We start from the raw sequence: 18,801 nt of genomic DNA, 5'->3' as shown, positions 1-18,801 counted from the left end.
GAAGCAAAACAGTCTGTTAGTGTCAAAATGTGTGGCGCATAAATTTTGTGTGTAATTATCAGATACAGACATTGTTTATTGCTATTCAGAGGCCTTATTTTTGGTGACAGCTTCATTCTATTAGAAAAGAATCCTGTTCACCATTAAACTACTTCCAGCTGGTCAGAGACACCACCAACCTAGACGGGGACTTGCAATGGAGAGATGAATGTGCCTGGGAAAGGAATCAAAATGGGAGGCTGAGTTATACTCCAAGGACTCTCTAGGCACTAAGTAACCCCTAACAACACTCCTGCTCTTTCAGGATAATTTTTCTGCCACGGTGCATTTGGCTGGGAAACATGTGAAGCCATTTTTCCTGATAAGTATTAGATGAAAGTTTCAATTGATTTTTTGCTATCATCTGAAGGTCTCCATTGAATACGTAAGACAGCCAGCATTTAGAGCTAATTTTGAGGACTTCATTATAAGATACTCCTTTCCCCCTTCTACCGTCACACTATGAGCTGAGCAGAGTGCTTAAATCATGTGTATCTGAATAAGTAAATGTTGACTTTAAAGCATTTGAGAGAAGGAAATGTTCATTACTTTCTTTTGCAATTGGAAGGCATATAATTGTGAAATTTTTCGAATTTAATTTGAAAAATTAAATCATGTGATTGAAAACAAAATAAATAAGCATTTTAGTCTCATATCTGTGGAACAGCCACCAGATGATTTGAAGGCAAAAAGCGGCTTGGACATTGTATTATTTAATCATTTTCTAAATAAACAACAACACGTGTCCCAAACCTGCAAGTCTAACATACATGTACTTTGTCAGCTAGACACCGAAACGTGAGACTAAGGAACAGAAGGTAGACAATTACTTAATGGCACAATATGGTTGTAACCCTAAGAAAAATGCCAAAGAGCTTATGAAGTCCCTTCAGACACCGGCCAGATAAAAACCAGAATTTCTCTGACCAAACCAACTATCTGTCCTGCAAATTAAGAAGGACTGACAGGCCCTTCCAGGCCACCACCCTGCCTGAAGACGGAGCAAACATCATTCCAGAGAGACAAGAATCAGTGTTTGTCAAAATAGCCACAGGAGGGACCTCCACTTGCTCCCCAGAGCCATCAAGATGCCTGCATTCTCCCTGCCACCACCTCCTACTTTTCATCCAGCCTGAATCCTTTCTGCTGTGATCCAGCTCTGGTCCCTCATGGTTTAACTTTACTGATGACAAGGGATAGTCAGGCCATCCCCACCTTCTCACACTAATAATCTCCCATGTGCTTAAGACTGTTTTATGCCCAATTGCAGACTTTTTCTCAGTGATTTAGCCCCAGCCCTTTGGCATCAGGCCTACTCATTTTTAGCTCTTTCTTCACACCTACGGCTGTCCTTTGGACAATCATGCTGCCTCCTCCTAAGCAGAGTGCGGGCCTGGACACAAGGCTCCAGGGGTGTGCAGACAGTGCTGATTAGAATAGCTTGTTTCCCAACAGACCAAGCAGAGATAAAAGAGGAACAAAGACTAGATATGGAAAGTCCCAACAGCCTTCCAGGCTTTGCTTCTAGTCTATCCCAAACACCCTGTCTCTTCTTTTGCTTAGGTTGGCTCCACTATTTTGAGACTTGCAAACTTTTTCTCACAAATACAACATTCTGTGTTTAAAAGCTGCTCCCAAATACAGCTGCTTAAAGGCTGGCAAGGCCCAAGTACAGAGCAAGGCAGAAAGAAGTTCTTAACAGCAAAATACCAAAACATTTGGCCACTGACCCTGTCTGGAGACTATGTCCTAGAAATTCCCTCTTCCGTCTTTGACCTCCCACCACTTCAGCTTCATGACTCCTGCAGATTTGAGGCTCCTGGCTAGCTCTCCATAGATGACTGATCCATTATTATCTTCGATAATAACAGCCAACTCAACATTCCCACCTGCACAGCCATGACCTCTTCCCCAGCCTTTGCTAGGGTTCCAACCATCTATTCCAGTGCCAACATTTCACAGAAGCTGAGAAAAATATGAAGTACATCTAACCATAAAGCCCTAATACCGTCTGTTCACTTGACTTCTGCTGAATCATCTACAACTTACCCCAGAGTCACTGAATTCCACAGCAGTATCTAAATCATGAAGGAATTTGCTATGCCAATATTTAGCAGTGTGACCTTTAGCAGAGTGTTTTTTGATCCCCTAGCTCTATTTCCTCATCTGTTTTCAGAGTTTGTTTTTCTCAACACCAGCCCAGTGGCCCGGAACCTTGACAGCCAAATTACAAGACTCCTCTTAGGTGTCTGATCTCAGTTTCCTTCTAAAAAGCTACTTATTTTAACTTCATGACTATTAACAGAAGGAATAGCTTCTAGGCAATATGCCTTAAAAAGGCTGTTCCCTAGAAACATGCGGCAGTTTTCTGTCTTACCAAAAAAGAGTCAAAATGATCCTTCCGAATATGCAGAATTCCACTTAACATGTGAATCCTACTGAAACTCCAGTTTTCCTAACTGAAAAACCATTTTTAGCATTTTGACACATATTTTTATTTCTACACTACATAAGAATGGTATCTGTACTTATTTCCCTTCCTCCCTCCCTTTCTTTCTCTCATTCCCCTCAAGTTCCAATGTTTCCTGAATGCCCTCTGAATTCTTCTGTTTACATCTTCATTTACTTCCTCTAACCTGAGTCCCTGCTATCCTGGCTACTTTTACCTTTCCAAATTCCTATTTAGGAAAAACTTAACCAGGTTTTATTTTCATTAAATTTCCCATCAATCAGAGGCACTGGGTGACTCAGTGGGTTAAAGCCTCTACTTTCAGCTCGGATCATGATCCCGGGGTCCTGGGATCGAGCCCCGCATCGGGCTCTCTTTTGAGCGGGGAGCCTGCTTCCCCTCCTTCTCTCTGCCTGCCTCTCTGCCTACTTGTGATCTCTGTCAAATAAATAAATAAAATCTTTAAATAAATAAATAAATTTCCTATCAATCATTAACACTGCTCCTGAGCGTTTACCTCGTATTTCAATAACCAGTCGTATCAGAGGAGAGGTAACATGACTTTCTTGGGCAATTTTGTTATACATATTTTGTATCCTATCCTATTTCTAGACTCCCCTCTGTAGTCTGCTCACATTTGCTTGGGATGTTACACCCAATCTGTTATCCAGAAAATGGAAATATAATACTAAGTGATTTATTGTAGCCCCCATTTCTTTCATAATGTGACAAAAATTTATAACACTTAAAAAGCCAATGATCCCTGAGGTCATTTATCTTCTAGAAAGAACAAGTTTGCTCTTGTGGAGCAGAATCTGTATCAAGTGCAGTTCTCACGTTATAAGATATGTACCCTTAATGCACAACATCAAGGCAGCCTGCCAGTACCCAGCATCCATTCGGTGTCCTGATGGTGCAAAACCCATTAGATGAAGGCAGGTGGGCTTTTACCATTCAGAGGTAAGGACCAGTGTTTCAGCAATTCACTTCAGCCTCAATGTCAGATGTGGTTTCACAGAGAGATAATGATCGCCTTCAAACAATAGGAAATAACTGAGAAAAGTTATTATGTCACTGTTAAAAAATGTCCTTGATTATCCCACCCTAGCTGTTACCTAATCTGAGTTTTATTTCTAAAGGCTCCTGAGTGGGAAGGCTTAAGCGCTTGCACATACCTAGCTCATGAAGTAATTGCCTTCAACGCATGCCAGCTATTGGTAGCAGAATGTGAGCAACTGGGGAATAAGGGGCTGAGGTAACTGAGGAATGAGGTAGCAGTCAAAGAAGTTACAAATCTACACCCAATCTGGCAGAGCTTTTACCCCCCAACAAAGGCAAGGATTCAGCACAGGAGAGCTGTTTACAGAACACCAGCTGGCCTGATGCGACTTCTCCAGCGCCATCTGCCTCCAGAGAGGCTCTCACCTGGGCTCAGGCGGCTTCCTACAGGAGCCCCAGGCAAGGGGCAGTCGTGATCCCCGCCGCCAACCGCCACCTCCCCAGACGGCCTCCTTGGGGAGCAACCAGTTGTCCAGGTATTAGATTCACTCCCTCACCCTCAGGCAAGTGTGAAACTAACCTTCTCTGATGACCTTCTTTCAAGCCTTCTGCTCCCTCTCAGCTCCAGTGAGTTAGCAGTTCTCCTAAATTCCTGATAAAAAGAAGCAATGCAAACATATTTCCTATCACTGAAAATCAACCCTTCCACATCCCCCCTAACAAAACATTATACAGCCCTTTGAAATGATGATGTTATTACACTTCTTGACAAAAGAAAAAAGAAAAAAATTTCATTTAGATGATTACATTGAAAGTGCGGATTATAAAACATTAATCTGACAGTGTTTTTTAAATAACTGTTTATGTATTTTTTTAAGGCATTAAAACGTCTGTAAGGGATTACCTTAAATATTAGCTGTGGTCATCTCTGGAAAGTGGAATTACAAGTTATTTTTTCATTTTGCCCTCCCTTGTTTTCTAACTCTTTGCTGAATACGTAATATAACTGTAATGTTTTTAAATAATAAGATAAAGAAATTCAGCCTCAAAATACGTGGATATTTTTTTCCTTTTTTTATTTTGGGGAATTTTGAGACAGCAGTCGTTGAACAGGGGCCCTACAGTTCCCTAACTCTGGGAGAAACCTCCATTGGCCACAAGAGTTCCTAAGTGCTCTGCGCCCCACAAAGGAACAGAAGAGCCTTATAAAGAAAATTGAGGCCTTGAGGAACCACTGATTAAACACAGAAGAATTTCAGGAGGCTTGAAAGGGGAGGTCCAAGTAACATGGCTTTAAAAAGTTGTTTAAAGGAAATAAAAGTACCTTTTAAACAAAATATATTGATTCTGAAACTATTACCATGACCTTTTCTTGATGATCAAAAGTAGATAGAATTTTGTTCATAACTGTCGTAATTTTCTTTTTGTATTTTTACCACCACTACCTAATATAAAACATCTGCTGCCCTTGGACTGCCCTCCAATGTGCCTGCTACCTACCACATATCCAGGCCAACACCTCAACTATGAAGCTGTTTTTAACTATATTCTTTCTGTGCTTCCTATCATCTATAGAGTTGGCTTGGTTTCAATAATATAAAACCTTTATGTGGTTATTTAAAATTTAGTATGTATATGGCTTCACCTGCTAAGATTTCAGTTTACTACCAAGGGATCCTGCTAGTTGTCCCCAAAATATATTTTTTTCCCTTCCTCCAGAGTAATAGAGCTTCCAGTTTTACCTGGGGCACATAGCCAGCCATAACAAAGGCCACATTTCCTACCCTCCTTGCTGTTAGAATTCATAATGTGACTAGGTTCTAGCCAGTGTGAGATTGATTAATTAATTGACTAATTAATTAATCCCTGTGTGCAACTTACAGGAAGTGCCTGTAAAGATAGGAAGCATGCTCTTCTTTTCTTCTTTTTCTTGGAAATGTTGATGTGACGGCTGGAGCTCAAGCAGTACACTGGGACCCTAAAGTAAAAGTCACATGCCTAAGCTCAGGAATACAGAACAATAATATACGAATAAACTGGGCCCTGATATTATGAACCTTCTCTAATGGCCTGGACTGCTTTTCTCTAGATTAATTTTATATAAGAAATAAATTTCTATCCATCTTAAGTCTTTGCTATTTTGAAGTTTCTGTCACTCACTGATGACCTAATCCTAACTGTAAAAACAATGACCATAATTTCATTCATTCGACAGATATTTCCTGAGCACCCACTGTGTGCTAAGCATTGTCCTGGTTCTGGAAATACAGCAGTCAACAAAGTAGGGAGGATCCCCCTCTCCTCTTCCCATCGTGGAACTTGCATTCTAGCTCAACATCCACACAGGTCCTATCACAGTGTATGCATCTGGTAGGTGCTAGACTATCTGATGAGCAAGTCAACAACGAAACCTCCTGTTTCTCCTTGGCTTTAAAACGGATTTGGTGCTCATCAATCTGAGAATCTTTGTACAGATAATGCTCAAAGAAAAAAAATTCACAACTACTTTTTAAAAGAAGCAAAATTGGGGCGCCTGGGTGGCTCAGTGGGTTAAGCCTCTGCCTTCAGCTCAGGTCATGATCCCAGGGTCCTGGGATCAAGCCCCGCATCGGGCTCCCTGCTCAGCGGGGAGCCTGCTTCCTCCTCTCTCTCTCTGCCTGCCTCTCTGCCTACTGTGATCTCTCTCTGTCAAATAAATAAATAAAATCTTAAAAAAAATAATAAAATAAAAGAAGCAAAATTAACTGAAGATTGCTGGAGGGGAGACAGTAGGGGAATGGGGAAACTGGGTGATGGACATTAAGGAGGGTATGTGATGTAATGAGCACTGGATATAAGACTGATGAATCACTGACCTCTACCTCTGAAACTAATAATACATTATGTGTTAATTAATTGAATTTAAATAAAAATTTTTTAAAAGAAAAATTTTTTTAAATTAAAAAAAAATAGTTGAGAGACAAAAAAAGATAAAGCCAACAGGACAAAATGTTAATAATTACTTAATCTAGAAAACGGGTATATTTTTCTCTCTACTTTAGTGTTTGAAAAAATTTTCAAATAATAAATTTTTAAAATAATAAAAGAAACAAAATTTTTAACCATACTCCCCAACCCCCAAATTACGTTAAAATACATTAACAAAGCCTAACATTGCCTTGAATTATAATAAACAATGATGGTGCCATGATCAAAATGCTGCACCGTAGTGTTACACAAACTCTCTATGCATCCATTTCCTTATCCACAGTGAGGATATGTATATGACTGTTATAAGAAGTAAATGAGGGGCGCCTGGGTGGCTCAGTGGGTTAAGCCGCTGCCTTCGGCTCAGGTCATGATCTCGGGGTCCTGGGATCGAGCCCCGCATCGGGCTCTCTGCTCAGCAGGGAGCCTGCTTCCTCCTCTCTCTCTGCCTGCCTCTCTGCCTGCTTGTGATCTCTCTCTGTCAAATAAATAAATAAAATCTTAAAAAAAAAAAAAGAAGTAAATGAGATAATGTCTCAAAACCGGTTAATAAATGTTAGCTATATTCAGTTGATAGTAAATTTAGTAGCTTTAAAAATACTCATAATCTTTAATTTAGTAATTCCATTTCTGTGATTCTATCCTAAGAAAATAATCCTAAGTATGAGAGGAAATGTTATGAAAAAAGCTGCTCATCCCAGAGTCATTTTTTTTTTAAAGATTTTATTTATTTATTTGACAGAGAGAAATCACAAGTAGGCAGAGAGGCAGGCAGAGAGAGAGGAGGAAGCAGGCTCCCTGCCGAGCAGAAGGCCTGACGTGGGGCTTGAACCCAGGACCTGGGATCATGACCTGAGCCGAAGGCAGCGGCTTAACCCACTGAGCCACCCAGGCGCCCCCCAGAGTCATTTTTAATAGGCACAAACCACAGATTTAGTGACCTTCCCCTGCCACCCTGAGTTTCACCCAATAGTGAGCTACGGCCTTGTGCTCTGGCCCAAGCCAAGATCTATAAACCCAAGACGAGCTGGGAAGATAATAGACAGGGTTGGGGAGAGGCAAAAAACACTTAAGTCCAATTTCCTGGCAAGACAGCCTTACCAGAAGGAATAGTTCAAAATGTCAAGTACATCAGGGTAGAGCAGAGTAAGAGAGCCAAAATGAAGCTTGACCCCTGAGATCAAGCTCCTTAAGGGAACATTCAAGAATGTGGATCCTGGAAAGATGCCCTGAGAATGGGTGGGAAAGGGAAGGAAGAATATCTCAGGAACAGTTGGTGGGTGGGCCAGAGTTGCTGAGTCCTGAATAGAAAACAAAATAAATTTCCAACATGGGAGGAATGGCTAAATAAAGTATCGAACACTGCAATAAAATTATTATGTACCATTAAAAAAATACTGATTAGAAAAACCATAGTAATCAGAAGAAAATGTTTGACTATTGTTAGGTACATATGGTTATATAAAGATATATACAAGTACATACCACATGCATATGTAAATGTACATATATATACTTATATATGAAATATGTATGTGTATATAAACACACACATATATATATTTATGTATATGATAGCAACTATGGCATATGCATAGAAAAAATACTTGGAGGAACCACATCAAAATACTAATAATTGTTTCATTAGGAAAGTAAAGTAATGTTACATTTGCCCTTTTTTATTTATTAAATTTTACTGAATATGTAAGTTTTAAATAAATTTTTAAAAAATTATTTTTATTTTAGAGAGAGAGTAAGCATGAATAGGGGGAGAGGGAGAGAGAGAGACTATCCAGCAGACTGCCCACTGAGTGTGGAGCCTGATGTGGGGCTCAATCCCAGGACCAAGATCATGACCTGAGTCAAAACCAAGAGTTGGTTGCTCGACCAACTGAGCCACCAAGGTGCTCCTAAATAACATTTTTATTTAAAAACTCGGGTGTGAGGACAAAAGAAAATTAGACACATTCATCTAAATGTTACAGTGCTATTACTCCAGAAATTTGTTTTTTAAGAATAAAATATGTATGTCTTAGGCAACAAGCCACATTTTCCATGTCTTAAATCCTGTCCTCTAAATACCAACTGATGAGATTCTGGATAAAGAATGTTCCTCCCTTGGCCTAGTTTTGGCTTCAGGAGAATAAATGTAACTCCTCCCTGACATAGGATATCATTTAGGGAAAAAAACTCACTTATGGGATATATGCTAGTGGTCACCAATTACCTGGGTCTTTTCCAAAGGACCAAATAAACCTTATTCATACATTACATGAAATAACCCAAAAGAAAGCAAAGGCTACAAATATAAGGACTGTTAAATTCCTCACATTGTATGTTTCTTCATTCTTATTAGGAACTTCTTGACAGAATGGGTATCATTCAGTCCCCAAACTTACCAGAGCACCAGTTTATCTTTGATTTTGGTAACTCTATGGTTGTAATCAGAATCAATTAATCCATACAACAGATTAATCACATGATTGTCAATATCAACCATTAAGCCTACCAAAGACTTCCCATGAATTTTCTGAATCAAATGAATTTAGGTAAGTATTTAGAATAACATTCTTTTATCAAGGATTGATTTTTAATTTAAGTTTTAAATTTTTTCTAAAGCTCCCCTAACAGTTGGGGAAATGTGAATGTGTCCTGGATATTAGATAAGATGAAAATGCATTTATATGGAAAGGCAGAGACTCTTGACTTTAAAAATCAAGTGGCAAAATAGCAAATGAAGTATGATCTCATTCTAGGAACAAAAATACATATATATGCATAATTGAAGGGAATCTGGAAAGATATAAAATGAAAGGTGGGTAGGAAACATCTCTGAATAATAAAAATAGTATTTTATAGTCCTATTTTTTGCTTATTTGTATTTTTTAAATTTTCTATAATACACATATATTGTGTTTGTAATCATAAAAGAAACTATCAACTACAAAAAAAAAAAAAAAGAAAAAACAAAAACTCCCGGGGCTCCTGAGGGGCTCAGGTGGTTTAGGTGTTCCCCTCATGTCATGATCTCTGGGTCCTGGGGTCAGGTTCCTGGCTCAGTGAGGAGTCTGCTTCTCCTTCTGCCTCTTCATCACTCATTCTCTCTCTCTCTCTCAAATGAATAAATAAAAAAAATTTTTTTAATAAAATAAAACAGTAAACTCCCCTTAGAGTAAAAAAATAGACCTCTGCATATCCTGGTTCTAGCTAAGTACAGTATTCAGAATAAAACGCCAGAACCCACTAGAAAGCCAGAAATGTGGGACTAGCCTCCTCTTAAGTAAGGAATATAAATTTTAAAAGAAAATTTCATGGGAAAAAGATGTTCTACAAGATTCCCTGCCCAAGTTTGCCAGTTCAAAGACTTAACACATTTTGCATAAAATTTTAATAAATAAATAGATTTTAGGGTTGTTTACCAAAACCAAATCCTACTCTGATCATTCTGATGTTCACCATCATGAATCACAACCTCCCAACAAAACTCTCTAGGCTGCAGCTCTCCATCCTAGTATCTGTTTGTAGCGTTCCCTTTAAAATATAACTGCTAGATGAACTAATGATATTTAAGACTTTTTTTATGGTTTGGTAACCCTGAAATATTCATCTGTTATGCTTAAATATGAAGGTAAATTATTCATTGGCCACTTCAGCTGTAATGATTCCAAAGCATCTGTTATTTACCTGGGCAACGGTCCTCAAATTAAAATAATTCTCTGAATCAGCTCTAGGCTCCATGCTGCTACTCCTTATGTTTCACAGATAGGTTGTAGCAGCTCCAAAAAAGGACTGTGGACCAAGGAGTAAGTAACCATTTTCAAAAGCATCATTATAAACTGTATTTACATTATGGTGAGAGATAGGACGATCAGGTAAATAATTAAAAGTGACAGGTCTGAAATGAAACAAAATGATCCCAAGGAAACAAAAGGCACCTTTATATCACCTTTCAAGCAATATACATATGTGTAAAGAATGTTATGTATTTTTTAGCCCCAAAAGAAAAAGCAGTATAGAAATAAATTATATAGCTCCCTTATACCTTCTAAATTAAAGGTTTGCACCTAGAAAAAAGTAAAATAAAATTGACTGTGCCAACTCTAAATATACCCTCCTCAACACTGATAAAGGATTTCCTTGCTTTCAACGACGCTTACTATTATACGACATTTAAGAACCAGAACACAGAAAGCCTATGTGTAAGTAGGACTCTGCTGAGTCTTTGAATTCCATCCATATAAAAATAAATGGGTCAGTGGATTCTGGTTCTGCTACGGCAGTGTGAGCCCACAATAACCTAGCCCTCCTACTGTTTACAATTAAAAACTCTGATAAAAATATGGGGGGGGGGGAGGGAACTACCTGAGAACTGTGAAAGTAAACAAAAGCAAATGGATTTGGGGGGATGGGTGAGTTTTCCATTCTCTCTTTTCTCATGCAGCTTTATCCTGAGAACAGGCTCCAATTTCAGAGTAGTGTTTGCTATAGGAAGCTAAAATTCCAATAGAAACGTCTTTTTAGCCACAGGGACCAGAAATCTTGATCCTGTGGGGGTAAAGTGAATGGGAGAAATCCCCAAAGGGAAAGAAACAGAGACGAGGGCTCCCCAACTCTGCGAATGAGCCCTTCATGTAAGGTACAGACTCAAATCAACACAGCAAAGGCACTGACAATTTAAATGAGATATGAACCACCTGCATAAGTCGCAGACTAACCCCTGAACTATGCATGTGTAGGACAGACCCAAAGTGGTACATTAAAGGCTTGATTACTTTAACTGAGATTTAAACCACTGCCCACAAAGGTTAAGAAGAACTTAGCTGAAGTCAGAGCCTAGCTGGGTCGATTGCTTGCTAAAGCAAAAACATCAACATTCTCCTAAGGATTATTAAAAAAAAAAACCCAAAACCCATAAAATATTACATCAACAATGTTCAGGATACAACCTGAAAATACTTGACAATCAAAAAAACAGGAAAACGTGACAAATTCTTTAGGGAAAAACGGTCAATGGAGGACAACCTCAAGATCATTTAAATGGTGAAACTATCAAAGACTTTTTTTTTAAAGATTTTATTTATTTGTCAGAGAGAGCGAGCACAAGCAGGGGTAGCAACAGGCAGAGGGAGAAGCAAGCTCCCGACCAAGCAAGGAGCCCCATGCGGTGCTGGATCCCAGGACCCTAGGATCATGACCAGGGCCAAAGGCAGATACTTTACCAACTGAGACACACAAGCACCCCACTATCAAAGATTTTCAAAGAGTTACTGTAACTATGCTCCATGAGGTAAAACACATTTGAAATGAATGAAAAGAGAAAGTAAAGAAACGGAAACTAAAAACAACAACAACTACAAAACACACCCATCTGGAAACTTTAGGACTGAAAAATGTATTATCTAAATTAATTTTTTTTCACTGGATGGGTCCAATAGCAGAATGTAGATAACTAAGGATAATGAAGATAGAGCAATAGTAATTATCCAAATTGAAGAACAAAGAGAAAAGATTGAAAAAAATGAACAACAGTTTCCAGACTTTAGGACAATATCAAAAAAGCCTAGGATTAGAATTCTACAAAACCATCACTAAAACAAAGAAATTAAGTTAACAAGGTGCACAGTTCAAGGTTAATATGCAGTATCAATTATAATCTTTTCCAGCAGCAATTGGAGAATAAAAATTACAAAACTTCTATTTACAATATCACCAAAAATCGTAAAATACATAGGAATAAATCTAGCAAAAGATGACCAAGACTTCTACACTAAAACTATAAAACATTGCTGAAGAAAATTAAAGAAGATCTAAATAAATGGAAAGCTATAGCGTACTCATGGAGTAAAACCTCATTTTTTTAATATATTTTTTTATTAATTTTTTTAATAAACATATATTTTTATCCCCAGGGGTACAGGTCTGTGAATCGCCAGGTTTACACACTTCACAGCACTCACCATAGCACATACCCTCCCCAATGTCCATAACCCCACCCTCCCTCTCCCATCCCCCCTCCCCCCATCAACCCTCAGTTTGTTTTGTGAGATTAAGAGTCACTTATGGTAAAACCTCATTTTTTAAATGGCAGTATCTCTAGTACAAACTATATTCCATGTGACACCAAATCAGCACGTTTTTGTTTTGTTTTGTAGAATTTGACAGTCTGATTCCAAAGTTTATATGATAATGCAAAAGATCTAGAGTGATCTGGGGCGCCTGGGTGGCTCAGTGGGTTAAAGCCTCTGCCTTTGGCTCAGGTCATGATCCCAGGGTCCTGGGATCAAGCCCCTTCTCAGCTCTCTGCTCATCAGGGAGCCTGCTTCCCTTCCTCTCTCTCTGCCTGCCTCTCTGCCTACTTATGATTTCTTGCTGTCAAATAAATAAATAAAATCTTTAAAAAAAAAAAAGATCTAGAGTGATCAAAGGAATTAGAAGTAGAAAGAGGAAGGGGCATCTGGGTGGCTCAGTTAAGCAACCGACTTTAGATCAGGTCATGATCTCTGGGTCCTAGGATCTGCCCACAAGTCCTGCTCAGCAGGGAATCTGCTTCCCCTCTGCCCCTCCCCCTGCTCATTCTGTCTCCCTCTCTCAAATGAATAAATAAAATCTTTTAAAAAAAAAAGGAGAAAGAGGACAGCAAAGTTGGAAGACTTGTCCTACCTTATTTCAATTTGTTTGTTATTGGTTAAAAAATAGGCATATAGGTAAATGAAACAACAGAATCCAGAAGTAGATACATACATGTGTCAACTCTGTGTGTGTGTGTGTGTGTGTGTGTGTTTACAAAGGTGTCAATTCAGAAGGGAAAATCATTTCAACAAAATAGTTATAGACAAACTAATATCTGTGGAAAAACTGAACATCTATTCTTACTTCACATCATACACAAAAATTAACTCAAAAGGAGGGCATTGGCTTATATGTAAACCTAAAATCATAAAACTTCTAGAAGAAAACTCAGAAAAAATCTTTACAACTTTGGATTAAGCAAGGTTTCCTAGATGGGATACCAAAACCCAAACCATAAAAGGAAAAATAAAGAATTGGACTTGATACAAATTTAAAACTTTGGTTTTTCATAAGACACCATTATGAAAGTGAAAAGGCAAGGGGTGCCTGGTTCAGTCGGTTGAGTGTCTGACTCTTGGTTTCAGCTTGGCCTGTGATCTCATTGATGAGTGGTGAGATTGAGCCTGCATGAACTCAATCTCCAAGCAGATCTCTCCCTCTGCCCCTCCCCTGACAGTCGTGTGCATGTGTTCTCTCTCTCAAATAAATAAATGAACCTTTTAAAAAGAAAAAAGAAAGTGAAAAGTCAAGCCACAGATGGGAAAAAATATTGACAACATATATTAAAGGACTTTTACATGGTATTTATAAACTCTTACAACTCAATAATATGAAGCCCAACAGCACAATTTTTTAAATGGACAAACTATGTGAGCAGACAACTAATCAAAGATATATAGATGGCCAATAAGCTTATGAAAAGATACTCAACATCATTAGTTATCAGGGAAATTCAAATTAAAACCGCAATGAGATATCATTACATAGCCATTAGAGTGGCTAAAATGAAGACTGGGCATGCCAAATGATAGCAAAGATATGGAGTAGCCAAATTCTCCTAACTCCTGGTAGGAATGTAAAATGGCATAATTAAATTGGAAAATATTTGTGTAATTTCTTAAAACATTAAACATATACCTACTACAAGACCAAGACCAAGGCATTCCACTCCTGGGCATCTAGCTATAGGAAACAAAGACATCTGTCCCCACAAAGACCTGTACATGAATGTTCTTCACAGCTTTATTTATAACAGCCCCAACCTGGAAATAACCCAAATGTCCATCAACAAGTAAATAAGAAAAACAAACTGCTATATATCTACACAAATACAACTCAGTAATAAAAAATGAATGAACTATTGAGACATGACACAGCATGTTAGAATCTAAAAATCATGATGCGGGAATTCAGTAAAGTGTCAGGATATAAAATCAATGCACAGAAATCAGTTGCATTTCTATACTCCAACAACAATACAGAAGAAAGAGAAATTAAGGAGTCGATCTCATTTACAATCACAACCAAAACCATAAGACACCTAGGAATAAACCTAACCAAAGAGGAAAAGAATCTGTACTCAGAAAAGTATAAATACTCATGAGAGAAATTGAGGAAGACACGAAGAAATGGAAAAACGTTCCATGCTCACAGGTTGGAAGAACAAATATTATAAAAATGTCTATGCTACCTAAAGCAATCTACACATTTAATGCAATCCCTATCAAAATACCATCAATTTTTTTCAAAGAAATGGAACAAATAATCCTAAAATTTATATGGAACCTGAAAAGACCCCAAATAGCCAGAGGGATGTTGAAAAAGAAAACGAAAGTTTGTGGCATCACAATTCCAGACTTCAAGCTCTATTACAAATCTATAGTCATCAAGACGGTATGGTACTGGCACAAAAACAAACACATAGACTAATGGAACAGAATACAGAGCCCAGAAATAGACCCTCAACTCTATGGTCAACTAATCTTAGACAAAGCAGGAAAGAATGTCCAATGGAAAAAAGACAGTCTCTTTTTGTTGGGAAAATTGGACAGCCACATGCAGAAGAATGAAACTGGACCATTTCCTTACATCACACACAAAAATAGACTCGAAATGGATGAAAGAACTCAATGTGAGACAGGAATCCATCAAAATCCTTGAGGAGACCACAGGCAGCAAACTCTTCCTAGAAACATCGCCAAAGGCAAGGGAAGCAAGGGCAAAAATGAACCATTGGGACTTCATCAAGATCAAAACCTTTTGCACAGCAAAGGAAACAGTCAACAAAACCAAAAGACAACTGACAGAATGGGAAAAAATATTCGCAAGTGACATATCAAATAAAGGGCTAGTATCCAAAATCTATAAAGAACTTATCAAACTCAACACCCAAAGAACAAATAATCCAATCATGAAATGGATAGAAAACATGAACAGACATTTCTGCAAAGAAGACATCCAGATGGCCAACAGACACATGAAAAATTGCTCCACATCACTCAGCATCAGGGAAATACAAATCAAAACCACAATGAGATACCACCTCACACCAGTCAGAATGGCTAAAATTAAAAAGTCAGGAAATGACAGATGTTGGAAAGGATGTAGAGAAAGGGGACCCCCCTACACTGTTGGTGGGAATGCAAGCTGGTGCAGCCACTCTGGAAAACAGTATGGAGTTTCCCCAGAAAGTTAAAAATAGAGCTACCCTATGACCCAGCAATCACACTACTGGGTATTTATCCTAAAGACACAAATGTAGTGATCAGAAGGAGCATGTGCACCCGAATGTTTATAGCAGCAATGTCCACAATAGCCAAACTATGGAAAGAACCTAGATGTCCATCAACAGATGAATGAAGAAGAAGTGGTGTATATATCTTCAATGGAACACTATGCAACCATCAAAAGAAACAAAATCTTGACATTTGTAATGATGCGGATGGAACTAGAGAGTATAATGCTGAGCAAAGTAAGTCAATCAAAGGAAGATAATTATCATATGATCTCTCTGATATGAGGAATTTGAGAGGGAGGCGGGGTGTCGTGTCGATAGGGAAGGAAAAAAATGAAACAAGATGGGAGCGGGAGGGAGACAAACCATAAGAGACTCTTAATCTCACCAAACAAACTAAGGGTTGCTGGGGAGTAGGGAGGTAGGTATGGGGTGGTTGGGTGATGGACAATGGGGAGGGTATGTGCTATGGTCTGTGCTGTGAAATGTGTAAGCCTGATGATTCATAGACCTGTACCCCTGGGGCAAATAATACATTATATGTTAATAAAAAATAAATAAAAATCATGATGTGGAATGAAAAATTCAGGCAAAAAAGAGTACCTACAAAGTAATCCATACTGACAGAAAGCTAATTAGTGGTTGTCTGGGGGAAAGTGTGGAGGGAGAGATGATTACAAAAGGGATCAAAGAAACTTTTGAGAATGATGGAAATGTTTGTTATGTTGATTGTGGTGGTTACACGGGTATATACATATGTCAAAACTGTTCAAATTGTGCAGTTCAAATATGTGCATTCTACTGGACTTCAATTGCATCTCAATAAAATTATACCAAAAATAAGAAGAAGGGAGAAACCAACTTATTGACAAAGGCAACAAGCAGTCCTATACTTCCAGCCATATTGTGAACTAGATAACCTAATTGTCTCACTATAAAACAGAAATGACTGGTAAACTATTAACAAACATCCTCTTAAGTGTGTTTTGACTTCATGAGAAAGAAAGACACACAGGTTTGGTCTACCCTTAAAGACTAGAGGGAGAGATTGCTAGTCCCTTAAGCAAGGGGCTTTGGTTTATAAAGGTACTCACAGACAAGAACTTGGCTTGGATTTGAGACTGAGGGTAGGATTTGGGACTGAGACTCCCCCAGATTCCTGAAAGCAGTGAAGGCCTACACCCTCAGTAAAAGATTGGTCCAAGAAAACATTCCACTTGCTAGTGCAGGAAAAAATAAGGAAGCTCTCCTGCCTTGGGAAAGGTCTCCCCTGAGAATATATAACCACAGTCAATCCTCATGTGTGCTTACGATTTGAATATATACTACCTCTGTAGTCAGGTAACCCCAAGTAAAGAAATTAACCTAAAAGGTGGTCCAGAGGACATGTGGCAGGCTCAGTCGGAAGAGCATTGACTCTTGATATCAGGGTTGTTAGTTCAAGCCCTATATTGGGTGTAGAGAGTATTATAAATACATACATACATACATACATACATACATACATAGTGTTCAGGCTAAAAATGTCCCTGAAACACCTGGCAGAAAAAAACAAAGTTTCTCAGTATGAAAAAATTCTGAATCAAGCCTCACGGGATTCCCTAATAATACCCTACTAGGAAGTGAGCTCACAATACAAAATAACAAAATACGTTAGAAACCTAGAAAAGTAATATATGTGCAAAGGTATAGCACTTGCATTAACACTTTTGTTGCTAAATATTAGAATTTTTCTGAACAAAAAAGTAAGCGATAAAATCTAGTGCCTTTTTTCTCAATAAGAACACACTTGGAATCCCACTAAAAGGAATTAGAAATTATATCTACTATACAGGTTCATGAAATAAATGAAGCAAGCAAATAACAGAATAATACATATAGATTGGATCTACATTTTTGAAGAAAAATATAAAGGTTATGTATTTGTATGTGCATATAACAGAATATGGAAACATATACACCAAACTTATTGAAGAGTGAGATTTGAGGAGGATTAACAGAATTTAAACACCTATGTTTTGTTAAGATAGATTCTTTTCTTTTTTGACAATGAGCATCTGTAATTTATCTTAATAAAGGAAAATATTTAAGGAGTTTTTTTGTTTATAACAATGGCAGCTACTTCGTCACTGAAAATAATGGACAAAACCCAATTTTCCAAATGCAACCCACTGCTCGCTAGAGAAGTCAAGCAATGGACAGAGGAGGACAAACCAAAGGTTCTTGGAAAATCCTGTTTTTCATGCTTCTCTTCGATTGGCATTCTGTCACCTAAAATGTAATTATTTAGAAGCTGGCTTTCAGAGAGCATCCCCTTCTGAGAATAATGCTCATTGAGAACAACTTGGATTCAAGAACTGACTTCAGGTCACAGTTGCCTTAAACCATAAACTTTATAGCCTGCCCCCAAAGAGATCGGATCACAGCATTAGAAAAGATGGTGAGATCATCCCCTTGCTTGTGCTTGACTTAAATTTAATCAGGTAGTCAAAGAAATTCTAGTCCAAGCAGAATGACAGGTTGCATATAAAAACACATGAATAAGGGTGCCTGGGTAGCTCAGTTGGTTAAGCATCTGCCTTCGGCTCAGGAAGTTCAGGTCATGATCCCAGGGTCCTGGGATGGAACCCTGTTTTGGACTCCCTGCTTGGTGGGGTGTCTGCTTCTCCCTCAGCAGCTCCCTCTGTTTGTGCTGTCTCTCTCTGATAAACAAAATTTTTTTTAAAAAAATATGAATAGTAACAAAATTTTTTAAAAAAAATATGAATAGTAAAAGACTAATAAACATTTTGAAGAACAGAATTGTCTGAGAGTTCTTGCTAAAAAGATGTCTTATTAAAAAAAGAAAAAAGATGTCTTACCTTTATAAGCCATGGAGAAATTACTTGCTATGTTCTATAAGTTAAAAGCCTTCTCAGGCACAAGAGGTATAAAGAGTATAGGAAAAGAAAATTTCCAAGACAAAATTTTAAAAAATGGTTAAGGAATTGTTGTTGTGTTGAAATGTAGCATATGAAAAATTCATTATAATTGAGTGCATTTC

The sequence above is a fragment of the Lutra lutra genome, chromosome 7, assembly GCF_902655055.1.
Source record: "Lutra lutra chromosome 7, mLutLut1.2, whole genome shotgun sequence".
Classification (NCBI taxonomy): domain Eukaryota; kingdom Metazoa; phylum Chordata; class Mammalia; order Carnivora; family Mustelidae; genus Lutra; species Lutra lutra.
Note: the sequence above shows the minus strand (reverse complement) of the source record.